Source organism: Mustela lutreola, chromosome 8 (assembly GCF_030435805.1).
Source record: "Mustela lutreola isolate mMusLut2 chromosome 8, mMusLut2.pri, whole genome shotgun sequence".
In the NCBI taxonomy this organism is placed as follows: domain Eukaryota; kingdom Metazoa; phylum Chordata; class Mammalia; order Carnivora; family Mustelidae; genus Mustela; species Mustela lutreola.
This window is the reverse complement of record NC_081297.1, coordinates 87,075,337-87,091,647: the sequence shown is the minus strand read 5'-3', so window position 1 is coordinate 87,091,647 and position 16,311 is coordinate 87,075,337. Positions and strand designations below refer to the sequence as shown.

At 38.1% G+C, this 16,311-nt stretch overlaps 1 protein-coding gene across 4 annotated transcripts in view; it reads left to right on the top strand.

Moving 5' to 3' along the window:
- DENND5B (DENN domain containing 5B) overlaps window positions 1-16,311 on the top strand; it is a 214,270-nt gene that overhangs the window by 7,935 nt on the left and 190,024 nt on the right. The window lies entirely within an intron of this gene.

Here is a 16,311-nt window from a genome sequence, read left to right as displayed (position 1 = left end):
CCTCTCTGCCTACTTGTGATCTCTGTCTGTCAAATAAATAAATAAATAGTCTTAAAATGTTTGGCCTGGTACCTAGAAGGCTGGGGAAGGAGAGGTACAAGGATCAGCCTCCATTCTAATGAGACCAAAGAAGATTCAAGGTCTAGTTATTATGCTATGATACGGTGCTAACTTGGTTTTAAAAATCCACTAGAAGGGCACCTGGGTGGCTCAGTGGGTTAAAGCCTCTGCCTTCAGCTCAGGTCATGATTCCAGGGTCCTGGGATCGAGCCCCGCATAGGGCTCTCTGCTCAGCAGGGAGCCTGCTTCCTCCTCTCTCTCTGCCTGCCTCTCTGCCTACTTGTGATCTCTCTCTGTCAAATAAATAAATAAAATCTTTAAAAAAAATAAAATAAAATAAATACACTGGAAATAAAACTCTTTATAGTGAAATTGGGCCAGTAGTGAATGCAGCTAAACTTTCAGAAATAACCCCAGGGCTCAGGCTTCTGTTCCATTGGTTAATGCAGGACCAGCCATCATAGGGAGCTTAGAATATGAGATGATGAGACGGGAAGGGAAAGGGGATGAGAGGAGGATGTAAGTATCTTTGGAGAAGAATAAAATAGTAAGAGAAAGGGAAAGAAAAAGAGATTAGGAGAGACTGAAGAGGCTGGAGGAGTACTAGTAATATCTGCTGAGGTGTTAAGACAGAGTTTTCTAAAAGTTCCTAAGTATATCCTTTTGCTTGTACTAATTCCACTGCTGGTCACAGATACGTTTGGAGTAATAAAAGTGTCTAGAATACAGTGCATTATTAGTCATAATTTTCGTGAGATTTCATAGAGAAGAAAACATTTTCTTCTGAAATTCATTGGAGGGTAGAGACAGTATTCCTGTGTAAGATATTTTAGGAAACAAGTGCTGTTATATCCAAATCCATTTCTGATCCATCCATTTCTGATGGATAACAACCTAAATTTTGTTTTTAGGAATGCCATAACTAGCCAGTACACTTTTTGGATTAATCATTCAGTGTTAGTTGTTTACAGTGCCAGGTTGTATATAGGTGACAATCACCATTTTGTAAGACTCTATAATGAAATAGCAATGATACCTAATATTTACTGCCTGCTTTCCACGTGGTAAGTACTGGTAAATGCTTCATAGTTGTTGCTTCATTTAATCCTGACAGCCACCTTAGGAGGTGGCATTATTTTCTGTTTTGCAGGTGAGGAAATGGAAAATAGGTAGTTGAAGTGCTTCACCCAGGTTCATATATTAAGTGATTATATGGGAGGAGGGATGGATATAATTGTCTTCTTCTCATATTCTGAGCTTCTATGCTGATGTGTCCTGTATTAACAAATGAACAGAAGCCTGAGCCCTGGATTGAAAAGTCTGGTGTGATTAATTCATGTCCATAACCACTTCATTTGCCACCTCCTTAATAACATGCACTGTGTCATACAGGTTATAAAATCTACCAGTGTGGGGACCACATGGATAAGCTTATAATCAAATGAGATTATCTTTTTTACAGGGAAGTTATTAAGAAGGAGACTAGTGGTCTTTTTGACTTTATGAACTGATTTACATTGTCTCTTGTTGTGGTGAGCACTGATAATGTCTCTTGCATGAATGAATTCCTTTATTCATTCATCAAAAGATTAGAAGAGTATATATATGATGTTACTTTTGTTTTTATTAATGAATATATATATAAATAAAGATAAGATTTTACCATATAAATACAAGGCATTTACTACATAAATAATCTTTCATCTTTTTAAAAATCTCTGCTCTTTTTTCTGGGATTTATCATCTGTCTTGTCTTAGCATAAATTGTTATTTGTCCTTAGATGAATTTATAGTTTTTAAAAGGAGTGAGTGATTGCTTGTGAAACCATAATTAGAGCTGGATGCGCACAGTTAGAAGCCAGGAGTCCAGTCCTGGCCTGTGACTTAGGTCTGTGGGCTCAGTGTTCGTGAAGTGACTGATTTCTGAAAATACTACTCCTCTCTTCCATGAGTCTGAACTTGTTTTTGAGTGAAAAAATGAAATACATGTTTTAAAAAAAATTAATCCTAAATGACATAGTGTACAAGGACTAATACATATCACATATGCCACATGAGGACTAGTTGAGTAATTATAATTTCAGCCACAAGGAAAGGAAAAAAAAATCAATTAGTCTTTGCAGTTCCCTTTGCAGAAAAGGTGCAGTTTTTAATAAGCTTTTTGAAATATTAATATCAATTCACGGACTCTCGATTATTATCTACATTGGCCCTTAGGGAACCAGGGACCCCTCTTTGGAATCACTGTATTAGCTAATCTTTTGAAGTCTATACTAGCAGAATGAACCAACTATCTACAAATGGGATAGGCGGTGGGAACTTAGAATAATTTTTTCCACATAAAATTTTTTAGTAGCTTCCCTTGTATTTGGATTAAGATTCAACCTCTTTACCCTGTATCTTAGTTTGTTCAGGATATTAGAATACCATAGACTGGGTGGCTTATAAATAACAGAAATTTATTTCTCACAGTTCTAGAGGCTGGAAGTCAAGTTCAAGGTGCGAGCAGATACCATGTCTAGGGAGGGCCCTCTTTCTGGTTTATAGATGGCCCTCTTGTGTGGAAGGGGTGAGGGAGCGCTCTAGGATCTTTTTTAACCCTATTGAGCCACCCAGGCACCCCATCTAGGATCTCTTTTATAAGGGCATGAATCCCATTCATGAGGGCTATACACTTCCCAAGGGCGCCACTTCCAAATACCATCACATGGGAGATTAAACTTCAATTTAATGAATTTTGGGAGGGACACGTATTTAGTTTATAGCTCCCTGGTTTGCAGAGTTGTTCATGATCTGGTCTTTGCCACTTTTCCAGCCTTTTGTGATTGGATTACTCTTTCCTGCTATGTTGGTTTTCTTAAAGGTCCTTAAAAACAGGAAGCTGTTTCTTGTCTCTGGTGTATTCATCTTCTCTTCTCTCCCTGGAATCCTCTTTCTAGACCAGCATTGTCCGTTATAAATATAATATGAGACATATACTTGGTTTTTAATTTTCTAGTAGCCACATTCAAAAAAATAAAAAGAAATAGGTGATACTAATTTTAATGATACATTTTATTTATTTATCTAGGATATTATTTCAGCATATAATCAACATGAAAATTATTTTTTTTTAAAGATTTTATTTGTTTGAGAGAGAGACAGGGAGAGAGAGCATGAGTGAGGAGAAGGGCAGAGAGAGAAGCAGACTCCCTGTGGAGCTGGGAGCCTGATGTGGGACTCGATCCCAGGACTCCGAGATCATGACCTGAGCCGAAGGCAGTTGTCCAACCAACTGAGCCACCCAGGCGTCCCCAACATGAAAATTATTAATGAGATACTTAACCCTCTTTTTTTCTTACTAAATCTTCAAAGTCCAGTGTGTCTTTTACACTTACCTCACATCTCATTTTGAACTAGCCACGTTTCAAGTGTTTAATAGCCACATGTGACTAGTGGCTGGGCCTCTTGGGTAGTGCAGCCCCACATCTTTGCAAGATTGGCCTCTTCTCATCATTTAGATCTCTGCACAAGTGTTACCTCCTCAGATTGGCCTGTTTAAAATGGTATTCTTCCTCCCCTTGCCTGCCCCACTCTTTCCAGTAATCCTACTTTATTTTCCTTATAGCACTTCAGGGCATCTGACGGTATACTATATAAATGCACTTGTTGGGTGCCTGGGTGGCTCAGTTGGTTGAGCAGCTGCCTTCGGCTCAGGTCACGGTCCTGGAGTCCTGGGATCGAGTCCCGCATCAGGTTCCCAGCTCCATGGGGAGTCTGCTTCTCCCTCTGACCTTCTCGCCTCTCATGCTCTCTCTTACTCTCTCTCTCTCAAATAAATAAATAAAATCTTTAAAAAAAAATGCACTTGTTTACTTTTACTTTTTAATGTCAGTCTTCCCTATTAGATTGTTGGTTCCTAAAGGGCAAGACCTTTGTCCTTCTTGTTTATCATTGTATATACAGTTACCAAAATAGTGGACTCAAATAGATTGTTTGAATAAATGAATGAGATAATTTTGAGATAATTTGAGATGGACAAAAAAAACCTTTCCTTTTATTACTGACAATAAAAGTCAGTATATTTGATTTATGTGTGTTTTTTTTTTTTTTAAGATTTTTGTTTATTTATTTGACAGAGATCACAAGTACACAGAGAGGCAGTCGGAGAGAAAGAGGGGAAGCAGGCTTCCTGCTGAGCAGAGAGCCCGATGTGGGACTGGATCCCAGGACCCTGAGATCATGACCTGAGCCGAAGGCAGAGGCTTAACTTAATCACTGAGCCACCCAGGTGCCCCAGATTTGTGTGTGTGTTTTTTAACCTCTAAAATGGAAACTAGAGGTTTTTTGTTTTTGTTTTTTTTTTAATGAGAAACTAGAGATTGATGAAAAAGCAAGAGAGTAGATGAATAATCAATTTTTTTGAAAGGTGGGGCGCCTGGGTGGCTCAGTGGGTTAAAGCCTCTGCCTTCGGCTCAGGTCATGATCCCAGGGTCCTGGGATCGAGTCCCTCATTGGGCTCTCTGCTCGGCAGGGAGCCTGCTTCCCTTCCTCTCCCTCTGCCTGTCTCTCTGCCTACTTGTGATCTCTGTCTTTCAAATAAATAAAATCTAAAAAAAAAAATTTGCTTTTTGAAGGTATAGATCAGTTTTCTAATGAGCTACTATAATTTGTTATTAGCCTATTCTCTCTTGAAAGAAACTATGACAAATTAATCTTTTTAAAAAAAAAAACAACTTCATGCAAGCATGTATGCAGGTAACAGCAAGGTTTTATTTGTTTTTCTGTTTTTTGTTTTTTTTAAAGATTTTATTTACTTATTTGACAGAGATTACAAGTAGGCAGAGGCAGGCAGAGAGAGAGGGGAAAGCAGGCTCCCCACTGAACAGAGAGCCCAGTGCGGGTCTTGATCCCAGGACCCCGGGATCATGACCTGAGCGAAGGCTTTAAACGAGGTTAAAGCCGAGGCTTTAACCCACTGAGCCACCCGGGAGCCCCTGTTTTTGTTTTTTAAGCATGTAACATACTTATTTATAAAGTAATGCCAGGTGATAGCACATAAATGATGGCTAGTGTTTATAAAATTTCAGAAAATGTTGTACTAAAGATTACCTATAGCTTCCGTTGTGATTTTTTTTTTTTTTTAAAGATTTTATTTATTTATTTGACAGATGGAGATCACAAGCAGGCAGAGAGGCAGGCAGAGAGAGAGGAAGCAGGAGCGGAGAGCCCCATGCGGGGCTCGATCCCAGGACTCTGAGATCGTGACCCGAGCCGAAGGCAGTGGCTTAACCCACTGAGCCACCCAGGCGCCCCCCCCGATGTGATTTTAGAGGAATATCTTAGGAAACTGTATTCATAGTTTCCTTCTTCACGGGCATCCCTCATCAGCTTTGGACTTGGTCAGCTGGAACATGCATATTTTTTTCCCATGCATATTTTGTCTTTATGGTACCTTGTATAATATTCTTTTCTGCCTAAGGTTTGTCTTATTAAAATGGTACCATGTAGGGTTTACTGGGTGGCTCATTTGGGCAAGTGTTGTTAGACTCTTGATTTCTGCTCAGGTCGTGATCTCAGGGCTGTGAGATTGAGCTCCACATCAGGCTCTGTGCTGGGGATGGAGTCTGATTGATTCTGTTTCTGTTTCCCTCTATCCCCTTCCCCTTGCCCCCTGCTCCTGCCCTTTCTCTCAAAAAATAGTAAAATAAAATGGCACTACCTAATGACCTTTTAGCTGGAGATACCAAAAATTTTTAATATGAAATTATCTTTTTCACATTACTTTTCAAACAACAAGTTTAAGAAGTTAAGAAGTGAGAATTCTAGAAAAAAAAGTGGAGGTATTTTGTATGCTGCTGAGATAGTACATCATGATAAGTTGCTTTCTCAGATCCCTGCACCTTTTCTAAGAATCTGTGATTTGTACTAATTTTATTCTAAATTAAATATTATAACTGTTTTAACTAACATGAACTTTTTGAATTAATACCTTTCATTTTTTTTTTAAAGATTTTATTTATTTATTTGACAGACAGAGATCACAAGTAGGCAGAGAGGCAGGCAGAGAGAGAGAGGAGGAAGCAGGCTCCCTGCTGAGCAGAGAGCCCAATGCGGGGCTTGATCCCAGGACCCTGGGATCATGACCTGAGCTGAAGGCAGAGGCTTAACCCACTGAGCCACCCAGACGCCCCACCTTTCATTTTTCTTTTATAAACTTGTGTACATCACTGGTACAAAGTTATTTTTGATTTAATGCTTTCTTTAAGTGACTTTCAAGGATAAGTACTAGCACTATTAAGTCCGAAGTAGCTCTAGAAGTCACCTTTATACAATGAAGCTATGAAAATAGCTAACATTTATGGAGTCATGAATTGCAGTTGGTGATTTATAAACATTATTTTTAGTCTTCACAATAACTTAGAGGTGTTATTTTCCTCATTTTATGTGAGGTGTTCCCCCAAACTCACAATTATTAAAAGCTGGGATTACCACCCAGGCTCTCTGGCTCCAGCATCGTCCTCTTCACTGCGCCTCGCTGCCCCTCCAGATCCTCTAGACCAGCTGTCCTTAACTCGTGGGTGGTGACACATTAGTGGGCCTGCCGCTTCTGAGCTGACTCACAGTAATTATTAACAATAGTTGAAATACTAGGTTGTAAATTATACAAGTTTTAAAATAAGTGGAATGGAATCAAGATCTTTCCTCTGCAATGCTGTCCTCACTCAGTTCCATTCTCATGTGCGTTTATTGGATGGAAGAGAAAGAGGCGACATTATATGTACCACTGTAGTAATTGTGGACAGCTGATACATAATGGGAAATTTATCTAGTTAATGCTACTGCTAAGCGACTGTTGCAGATGAGCTGTGAATGGTTTTCACATATCCATACTGTCTTAGGAATACCACTGCAAAAGTAGTCCATTTGCTTCTCTTCCCTGTAGTTTTTCTTTTTTTTTTAATTTGTCCATAATCTGAGGACACACAGGGAGTATGTTTTTCAGTGCTTATGCTGATCTAGGCAACTAGATACTTTTCTAGATACTTTTCTCAATTATAAAATATGGCAGTGTCTTGGAAAGAACTTTAAAGTATGGAGTGCAATAAAAATAGGTGAAAGTACAATTTTAGAGTTGTAGAATCTTTCAACTTCAACCCTGCTGTGAGGACAGGCATGTTGAATGCTTAGATATAGGTTCTAAACTTTGAGACCCGGTTTAAAGATTTTTTTTTTTTTTTAAATCACAGGTAGGCAGAGAGGCATGCAGAGAGATAGAGAGGAGGGAACAGCCCGATGCAGGACTGGGACTCGATCCCAGGACCCAGAGATCATGACCTGAGCTAAAGGCAGAGGCTTAACCCACTGAGCCATCCAGGCGCCCCTAAAGATATTTTTAAGTAGTCTGTTTTCTAGATCCCAAAGGCCTTTCGATGTAAATCCACCTGTTTTATGTAATTTTCTCCTGCCCAAGCCTGGAGAATCTAGGTTTCTGCTTTGAAGACCATGTTTCCTTGCCTTTTCTTCTTGTCCTCTTGTCCAGCATAGCACGTTCTTACAGTCATTTATTTAACACAGGGACTTACTCTCTAGTTTGAGGAAACAGTATAGAAGTGATACATAAATTAAGATTTTAATGGTCTTTTTAAAAAAGATTTTATTTGAAAGACTGTGTATATGCACATGCGTGCAGTGGGGAGGAGCAGAGGGAAAGGGAGAAGCCGGCTCCCTGCTGAGCAGGGAGCTGGATGACAGGCTTAACTGACTGAGCCACCCAGGCACCCACTTTTTGATAGTCTTAATTCTTCTGTGCCGTTTGGCACAAATTCGCTCAGACCAGGCTTTTTGTACATTTTTTTACCCCAATCCTTTCTTCAAAGATCATCTTTACTTTTACCTTAGTCCTCATGAAGCCACTTCCTATTGCCCTGTCAGTTGTCTCTTTTCTATAAAGAAGAAGAAATACTCTTTTTATAAAAATTTCCAGTGTCATAGGTAGTGAAGAGTTTTTAATGTCTGACTCCTCCAGTTACCTTCCTCCCCAGCAGAAACTGGGCAGAGTTTCTTATTTTCATGACTTTTCAGGTTTAATACTTTGTGTTTCTAGTACACTTTCAGATTTTCTTCTTTTCTCATAGTTCTTTGAGAAAACAGGGACAATTTGCTAGATCAACAATATTCTTTCTATGTAATAAATTTATATTCTTTTTTTTTTTTTTTTTTCTTTTTGCTCTAGATTGGGACTAAAATAGCAAGGAAGAATTATTTCCTTCTAGGTAGATGAGACAGGGATTTTTTTGAAGGGGAGTGACCATCTCGGACTCTTTTATGATTCCCTGATTATAAGAATCGGCATCAGCATATCAGATGGAATTCCATGAGTATCAGCTACAGACTTGGATAGTAATAGTTTGAGCAGCAGAAATTTAGGGCTAATAATAGGTTTAAAGATTACGGATGATTCACTTCCAGGACCACAGTGTTTTGTTTTATTTTCTAGGTTAATTTCTCTTCATTTCAACTTCAACCCTAACCTCTAAGGAAATTTAAATGGTTAGGGTAACAAGATAACAGATTGTTCAAGAATGTTTTCTATCTCTTGTCTCAAGTGAATTCTTTTTTCTTAATAAATAAACTTTTGTCTGGATTTCAGAATATTCTGGCTCAGCTCCAGGGAAATGAGCTTTCCAGTTTGACTTCATTTGCTTTGTGCCATTGTTCCTGAGAACAATGACTGTGATTTCAGTTTATTAAAACACAAGCATTGGTACCACTGAGGTGATTATGCCAAAATAGGTTATTTTGTTTAGTTGTTCTCACTCCTGTCTGGTGGTGCTTATTTTTCCATTGGCAGCCCTAGCTACCATTTTAAATAAATATGTGAAAGCTGTGTGTGCTTAAATGTAAAATTTTGTGTGTTCCTCACAGTGAAGAATGGACAGGCCTCATTACTATGAACCACTTGTAACCTGTCTTATCCCTGATGGAAGGGGCCAGTGGGGAGAGTGTAAAATATGGGTGTATGGAGGGTGTAAGGCAGTAGAAAGTGACACCTCTTGTTCCAAAAATCCTCTTTTCCTGATCTTACTAATCTTTCTCTCACCCTCTCTTCTACTTGGAATACAGATTTTACGGTTAGAGTGTGAGAAATTGTACAGAAATATACAGACGAGTGTCCAGGACCCTGGAGCTGGAGGAGTCATTATAAAGTCTCCTGCACAAATGTTGCACCTACTAAGGTTTAACAAAATCACATTCATTCTTCCCTGGAATGAAATTTCCTCTAAGCAGGAGTAAAAATTTAGCTTTTTCTCAATGTGGCCAAGAAGTAAACCTACTTTGTTGAATCATTAGGGGGCAAAGGCCTTGATGTGAAATGTCTGTTGACATGTATGCACATTAAGTATTTATTTCTCTGCCCCATTGAACTCTGTTGAATAGATCAGGTGACAGCTTTTAACTATCAGTCTTGGAGGGACAGCTGAAATATTGGTGTATGTGTGAGAGAGATTGGTGTGGTGGTTTTTTTTTTTTTAATGTAAGAGAAATAACTTCTTAAATTCCTTGCTTTTAAAAATAAGAAACTCTTTTATAAAATACAGATTTTTCTTTGGGACTTAAAGGAGAGTGTAAATGGTTTTATTACTTCAGTAAATACAACCGGATAGTTTTTGAGCGTCCTCTGAAATGAGATCTAGTTTCCTCTCAAGTGTGGGAACTGTTTTATTCCCTGTTCCCCTGTTTCCTGACCTCTGCCTTTTGACCCTGCTGCTTTGTGATGAGATTATGGGCCTTTGAGCTTTTCCCCAATGTACCCAAGGTTTCCTTACACAGCAGCATAAAACTTTGTGCTTCCTTAAATGATATTCTTAGAATTAATGAAAACATTCTGATTTAAATGTGGACATACATTTTATAAATTTTTTTTTAAGAAGTCTATTTTTTCTTAACACTTTCCAAGTATCTGTGTATTTTCTAATAGGAACTTGAAAGTTCTGTGGGTATTTGTATGACTAAATATGTTTTTTCTTTGGAGTACAACTTTGTAATGTTTCTTATTTAGGGAGAGACTAAAAATTAGAGCTTTCTGGGATAACGGAACCCAAGAGAGACCCAACTGTTTACTCCCCATTGTTGTCTATTAGGTATGAAAATTTAAAATTTGAATTTAAAGGGTGACATGTAAGAGCAATAAATAGAATATTTTCAGAGGAAATCAGTGCATTAAGTGCTTGTTTTGTAATAAATGCTTTTTTACACCTTATTAGATTCTTAAAATGGAATAGGAAGAGAATCAGGGACAAACAAAAGGCGATGAGCCCATTTGGTTTTGCTGCTTGTTGGTAGTGCATGCTTATAAGAGGTTTTTTTGTGGGTTTTTTCCCCCCCAGACATTTTAGTAGGACTTTCTGAGGAATGTCTGTTTTACACACTGAAATATTCCACCAGGAATGAGGTAAATAAAATAATTGATTTGAAATAATAAAAGACAGTAAGTGTTTTTTAAAAAATTGTGGCTTTTAAATTATAAAAGTAATGTATGCTCATTTTGAAAACTGGAGAATATAGGATTGCATTAAAGAAAACAATGATCACCTGTTATCCCAGAGGGGTAGAATTTAAAATAAAAATAGAAGTTCTGATTACTAGTCACTAATTAGAAGCCAGAGTGACCATTTTACTGAAGTTGTGTGACTAAATGAGCTGAGCAGTAATCTGAGAAACACAGCATTTTTTTATGTCGAAGTCATTGCCGCTGATTTAGTATATGACATCTTTAAAGATTTCTGTAAACAATTATTGATTGAAAGACTGAATAAATAAATGAAATGGAGTTGTCCATCTCAAGTGTTTAATTTGAGGAATAAAAATTTAATTTTTAGTACTTGTAACAACTTTTTTTTTTAAACCCCAAATCCTTTCTTTATACTACCAGTAATTAAGGTGAAATGGGAAAAGAAAGAACAGCTTTGAAACTGAGGGGTTTAATGCTAAAATAATCTATCGCAATTTTTTTCCCCCCATTATGGAAAAGAAGGGAAAGCACTGGTGACAAATGAGATGGGCAGACAAGAGGAAAGAAGCTAGTAAGCAAAAGAGGCATTTCAGTGACAAGATAAACTCTTGATCTCTGTCTTAGTGAGAATCTGATTTATTTGTAGTCACGGCAGAGTGGAAATTTATTTATATGTTGGTATAAGATACCTCTGATGGAAAATCCTGTCTCTCTTCAGGTTGCTGGCAGTGGATAATATTTTAGGAAGGCTGAATCTAAAAGCAGCAGTAGATTTGACACCTCCTTTCCTGTCTCTCATTGTAGGGGCTATGTAAACATTTCATGGTCAGTGCTGGCAGTAGTAGCAGAGGAGGTCTGCAGTTTTTCTTTTCATGTAATGGAATAATAAGAACAAGTACAGTTTTTTATTGTCTTGCAATCTTTTGGCTGTTTGTTGGTGCTTTTAGATCCCTTCTGTAAATGACTTTACTCCTAAAACATACTTATCATGACTTTCATATGTTTAAACCAAATGAAGACTTTAAGAAAGCAAAGAAGGGATATTTGTCATAGTAATTGGAAAAACTTATACAAGGGAAGATGTGCTTATCTCATTTTCTTTAAATCTGTCAATTTACTGACATGAATAGGACTTTTGTTAGTAATGACAGTGCTTTCTAAAAATTGTTTGAGTAAATGAAACAAACCTTCCAAAAAAGAAAAAATACTTAAAGCATAAAAAGAAGGGGTGAGAAAAAAGAATCCTAGGTAGTTTTAATCTGGAGAGATATTATTTGCATTTTTGTTTCTTTTATTTTTTAGGCTGGGCTGACTTTTTTTTTTTTTAAGATTTATTTATTTATTTGACAGAGAGAGATTACAAGTAGGCAGAGAGGCAGGCAGAGAGAGAGAGGAGGAAGCAGGCTTCCTGCTGAGCAGAGAGCCCGATGCGGGACTCGATCCCAGGACCCTGAGATCATGACCTGAGCCGAAGGCAGCGGCTTAACCCACTGAGCCACCCAGGCACCCATAGGCTGGGCTGAATTAAGGTGAACTTTAGTTGCTCTAAGTACTGTGACTGGCATTAGTTCTTAAAACATTTTTTGGAGCATATAATGCAATAAAGAAGATAGAGGAGCAAACTGTGGAGAAGTGGGGGCTTGTTTTTTCCCACATCTATGCTCACATTTTTTTTCTAGAACCAAGTATATATATTACACACTTAAAAGATACGTAGACTAGCTTGCTTTAAGTATTGCATGGAGTGGGAGATGATTTGGGAAGAGAGATTATCAGCTTTTGGAATATTTTTCTGTCACAATGCTTAAAGTGATTATAGGTTAGAAAGGACCTAAGAAATAAAAGAATTTGGCTGCTTCACATTAAGTTTTTTTAGGGGTAGGATGTTCAGGTATAATTGGAGCAGAGCTCTAACTCTGTTTTGTTGCAGTTCTTTTTTTTTTTTTTTTTTTTTAAAGATTTATTTATTTATTTATTTGACGGACAGAGATCACAAGTAGGCAGAGAGACAGGCAGAGAGAGAGGAAGGGAAGCAGGCTCTCTGCTGAGCAGAAAGCCCAATGCGGGGCTCCATCCCACGACGCTGGGATCATGACCCGAGCCAAAGGCAGAGACTTTAAACCACTGAGCCACTCAGGCGCCCCTCATTGCAGTTCTTTATGCTCTGTTTGTCCTTGGTGTTGACTTCGTTTTCAGTGTGGCTTCCTTCCTTCAAGGTAATAAAATGATGATCTTATTTAGGCTTCACATTTGCATATCACACCTTCCCTAGAAAAGATTTAACTTTCCTCCTCCATTCCCCATTCATATCATGAAACACAAATCTGGGTCTTTGCTGTGATCAGACCACTTAAGGTCACACTTCCCAAAGGACCATCTTTAATACATCAGTCTGTCAAGGAAGATGGGATTAAACTAGAGACCAGACCCCTGGGTGGCTCCTTTGGTTGAAGGTCTGACTCTTGATTTTCAGCTCTGGTTCTGATCTTGGAGTTGTGTGATTGAATCCTGCATGAGGCTCCGTGTCCAGTGCAGAGTCTTCTTGTCTGTGTCCCTCTGCCCCTTCTCCTGCTTGTGCTCTCTCTCTCTAAAATAAATGAATAAAATATATTTTTAAAAGATTTTATTTATTTATTTACAGACAGAGATCACAAGTAGGCAGAGAGGCAGGCAGCGGCAGGGGGGAAGCAGGCTCCCCACTGAGCAGAGAGCCCGATGTGGGGTTCAATCCCAGGACCCCGAGATCATGACCTGAGCCGAAAGCAGAGGCTTTCCACTGAGCCACCCAGGCGCCCCTAAAATTTTTTTTTTTTAAGATTTACATATTTATTTGACAGGACACAAGCAGGGGGAGTGGGAGAGGGAGAAGGAGGCTCCCCACAGAGCAGGGAGCCCGATGCGGGGCTGCATCACAGGACTCTGGGATCATGATCCAAGCCAAAGGCAGATGTTTAAGCAACTGAGCCATCCAGGTGTCCTGAAAAAAAAAATCTTAAAAAAAAAAAAAAACTGATTAGAGACAGTTTGGGATGAAACTAGGGCAGCTGCACAATGGAAGGGGAAAGGAAATGACTGTTGGGAAGCAACCTAACTGAATGCCAAACTATGATGAAGGCCCTTTGAGAGGCAGAAAAGAGCCTCTCAAAAGTTTTGAACAAGAGAATGTCATGTTCAAAGCTATGCTTTAGGAGTATTACTCTGGATGAGGGGTGTAGAACAGAATTATACTGGGGAGGAACTAAAAGTGGCGAAACCAATTAGGAAACCATTATTCTGCAACTTTACTGAATTCATTTAGCCTAATAGTTTTTTGTGGGACTGTAGGATTTTCTATGTATAATATCATGCCTTCTGCAAATATTGACAGTTTAACTTCTTCCTTACTGATTTGGATGCTTTTTATTTCTTTTTCTTGTCTAATTGCTGTGGCTAGGACTTTCAGTATTGTGCCAAATAAAAGTGGTGAGAGTCGGCATCCTTGTTTTGTTCCCGATCCTAGAGGAAAAGCTCTTTTGTTTTTCACTGTTAAGTGTGATACTGGCTGTGAGTTCTCCATTTATGGTAGGCTTTATTATGTTGAGGAATGTTCCCTCTAAATGTACTTTGTTTAATTTCTATCATGAACAGATGCAGAATTTTGTCAAATATAGAAAACTCTTCTATAAAACAAACTAGAGGGGAAGGGCCTGAATTAGGGTGGTGGCAGTGGGAGTAAAGAAGAGAGGATGGATATGAGAGATAGGACAGATATTAGATGAATTGATTTGACAACTTTATTGTACGTGACACATTGGACTGAGAATTTGGGTACAGACAACAGGGATATGGTAATGTCATTCATAGAAGAAAGAAACACAGGAGGAAATAAATTTTAGAGGATGTTTAGGTTAATTTTCAATTTGCGGTAGTGATAGTGCTGGTGTAACTTTATTTTCCTTTACAGCAGGGAGGATTAAAACTACTTTCATCAGATCTTACTATTATGGAACTGTTTATGTTAAAGGTTGTGTATACAAATAAGTGGTGGAGCTAGAACTTGAATTCAGGTCTTCAGACCCAGAGTTCCCTGTTCTTTCCATAATGTCACACTTACCTCTGTTTGGCTCATGAATTCTTTCTCTCCTTCCTTCTTTCCTTCCCTCCTTTCCTTCCTTCCTTCGGTTGAGGAACCAAGAATAGGTGCATGTTAATTTGAATCTGTGTTTTTAAACACAAAGTATAAAAATTCTATAATTAAGGAAAGACAGAACCAGCCAGATACAAGCTGAGACTTATTTTTGAATTAGGATAGTTAGCTGGGCATAAATCAGTAAAAAGTTTACCTATTTTCTGCAATGCTTCAGTTTGTAGCTAAAATGTAGCTGTTTTTGTGACAGGCTTTAGTAGTGCATTTAGAATTCATCTGTATTCCTCAGCTACGAGGCAGACAGTGAACCATATGCCTGCCCTTTGATGTTTTGGACTTTGTATAGCAAAAAACTGTCTAACCAGTTTGAATGTCTGCAGGTGCTTACAGTAGGTTCTAGGCATTCCCATCTAAAATGTTCAGGCCATCTGGTACTACTCTAGAACTGTGTGAACCAGTTGCTGATAATGCATATATGGTGCTTGCTTTAGAGCCTGGCAGGATGTAATTGCTTGGTAGACTTTAGCTATTATTGTCATTAACATAATTGTTTGGAGTAGCTTCAGACACTTTGATGAGATTTAAGGTGTTGATGGAACTCTCCTTCAATTCCAAGACAATCCTTGGGGTTGTGTCCTTCCCCCCCCCCAGGGGATAATTTTATCTGTTTAAAAAAAATAGATAATATGTTCATATTGTATCATTTTTCAGAAGATAGAAAAAATTATGTCAAAGAAATGTAACTCATCCTTTTCTCTAGCTTTCCAGTTCCTTTCCCCAGACATGATCATGTTACCACTTTCTTGCTTATGCTTCTAGAGGTATTCTCTGCATTACTTGAGATGTGTTTTAATTACTCTTAGGTTATACTCTTATCTTTGGACTTTTATATATTTCTTTAGCCTATGTTATTGCATTTTTACCTCACTTTATTTGATAACAATGATAAAGGTATTGCTCAAATTCTGTTTTTTATTGTTTCAATCAGGTGAGATACAGTCCCTAGTTTGCAGTTTGCATTAGTGTTAGAGATGTTAAATGAATTGCCTAAGTTTACATTGCTAGTGGCAGAATTAGAACCAGAGGGAAGGTTCTTCTGAGTCCAAATCCAGGCTTCTTTCATTACACAGGAACTTAGCTGTTCTCTTGTGTCAAAGAGCCCACCTCCCTAATTTTATGGAGAGCAATGCACTTATACCTAAAAAGATAGTGCCTGTCAACTAATTATCACCTGATCACCAGTATTGTTTCATCTTTACCCTCCTACCCTCCTCTACCCTCCTGAGTGGTTACAGCATTATTTTGTAACAAATTCCAGATTTTATGTCATTTCATCCATAATATTTTAGAATGTGTCTCTAAAGATAAGGACTCTTTTATATCCACTTTAATAAAACAAATTTTGATTTTCTATTTAATCTTTAGATCTCAGTTACAATTCGTGTATTGAATAAGTACTATGAAATGTCTTAGTCTTATTAACCAAATGCGATAATTAAATCAAGAAGTAAATTTATGTGTGTTTTTAACATTTTTAAAGTAATACTGGCAGAGGTGTTGAGGAAGTAACTGCTAAAAGTTATTCTAGCTCAGAAATGTTAGGAATCTTTAAAAGGCTCTTTTAACACCA